Source organism: Pteropus vampyrus, unplaced genomic scaffold, assembly GCF_000151845.1.
Source record: "Pteropus vampyrus isolate Shadow unplaced genomic scaffold, Pvam_2.0 Scaffold3, whole genome shotgun sequence".
In the NCBI taxonomy this organism is placed as follows: domain Eukaryota; kingdom Metazoa; phylum Chordata; class Mammalia; order Chiroptera; family Pteropodidae; genus Pteropus; species Pteropus vampyrus.
Window position 1 is genome coordinate 1,481,176 of NW_011888784.1, and position 2,262 is coordinate 1,483,437.

A 2,262-nucleotide genomic window follows, 5' to 3' on the forward strand; every position below is an offset into this window, starting at 1 on the left:
TTGAGGGCCTATAAATAAGATCTTATTGAAACAGAGCCACATCCATTCCTTTGCATACTGTCTGGCTGCTTTCATGCTACAATAGCTGAGTTGAGTAGTTGTTGCCAAGACCGCAGGCACACGAAACCTAAAATATTTACTCTGTGGCCCTTTAAGAACAAGGTTGCCAATTCCTAGTTCAGAAAGGTCTATGCTAATTTCAATGATTATCTTGCTGCATATTTTTCTGTGGAAATAAGCACGTCAATCCTTGGATTCAGTAGACTTATTATCTAGTTCTTTTAAGTAAAATAAAGAATTTGAACTTGATGAATTAGTATCTTTCCAGGCTTACAGTTCAATAGTCACTTTTACCCAGTATATAATCTGTTTCCCCACATAAAATATGCAGTATCTTATAAGTTAAGAAAATAAACATCTGTGAACACCTCCTTTAGGGAGCAGTATAGTTACCTATTTTTGCCTTTTTAAAATAAAAATTTATTGAAAACATGGAAAATAAAATTGTTACTTTTATTTTATATACTTTATACGAAGATGGTGATACTAGCATACTCTAAATACGGCTCGTTTTATGGACTCTGTTCCAGTAAAAGATTTCAATTCGTGTGTGTCACCCACATCCTCCAGCATTTTTATCCTTTGTTTTTCAAATCGGAATTCAAAACACACAATTTGACAATAATTTGTTTCAAGTCCCCTTCCAGATGTAAGTAATCAGAACTCTATAGCATAATATATAGACAATAGAGCAAAGTTGTTTTGGGGGAAGAACAGAGAAGAATGTTTAAAATCCGGATGCTCTGAAAACTATAGCATCAATGAAAGGTGATCCTTGTAGGTGCGAAGCAAAGAATTTTGGCCTTGTTAACACCAGACTTCATCCAATGGATCTGCCTGGCCAAGACATAGTAGAGAAATCTGGGGATGCTTAATAAACGTTAATTAGAAATGGAACAAGTGGTTTGCTTTAGCTGCCGAGCAAATGAGATACCACACTGAAATAAGATCAAAGCCTCTACTCCTTGGCCTCAGTACTGACACTCTTTCAAACCTCTAAACACATAGAATTATCAACAAAGCTGGATGTCCCCTATGGATATGTCCTCTTCAGTTTCTTTCCCTTTCACCCTCTGATGTGTAGTTCCTATTTCCAAGTAACTTGTTTCTGAAATTCCCCTGTCTGATGAATTGCATTCCCTGATTTTGTAGCCCTGCAAAAGAGGCGAAGCATATTAAGCATATGAATCAAATATTCCTTCCTGTCAAAAAGCAGAAAAAACACACCTTTATATTTATTTACATTTGCAAGTAATATGTCTCAATCTGTGTGTGTCTGGATTCATATTTTATTGAAATATGTTGCACTGACTTTCAGTGTGAAATGTATGCTTCAAACACTTGCTAGAATCCGCAGGCCTTGCTAGACTCTCAGGAATTCATGTTCAGAGAAAACATGGACAATTGCCTGGTAATAGGATTTGATGCAATGAAGTCATGAGAGTTGTAGATGCATTTCAGGACAGATGGCGACACAGAGTTTTATTTTTACATATTTGGCTCTGCAAGATTTAGAAATTGCGTCTTACTCAAGAAAACTCAAGAATTTATCCTTACCCATAATGATACAGGAGTGTAGAATTTAAGGATAAAAGTAGCTGCTTTCTAAAAATTCTAGAAAGTGATTCTTTCTTCCCTATAACATTCAAGTTCCTTAAGTTGGCATTTGATGATTTCTAATGTCAGGTTCCTAATTGCTTCTCCTCCCTGATGCTTAATGACCCACTAGCAATACCAAATCACAGGTGGGTTAACTTCCAGTGATCTCTTTCATGCTTCTATGTCTTTATTCACAGAGTTCCCTCTACCGAAAGGTTTTCTATTCTTCAAGTGGTTAAATATTACTATTTTTTTAGGATTCAGTTCATGGATTTATTCTCCAAAGAGGTCCCTCTGTTCTCCTAGGGAGGGCCAAGTCCTCAGTGATTTCATATACCAAACCCACCTCTATTTCTGCTTTGATCTCTGTACTGGAATCTCTTTTTTTATATGCATAGGTTCCAACCTGACTATAAAGTGCTAAAAAAGGTCTGTGTTGTATTTATCTACAAATCCTCTTGCTTTGCACATACAGGATGCTCATTAATATTTGTGAGATGGAGCTCCCACTGCTTATAACAGACCACTGGAAATCATGACTCCTAATTTAGTAAGGAGAAGGGTAAGCAGAAGGATACAGATCTAAAAGTTTAGAGCCAGGGG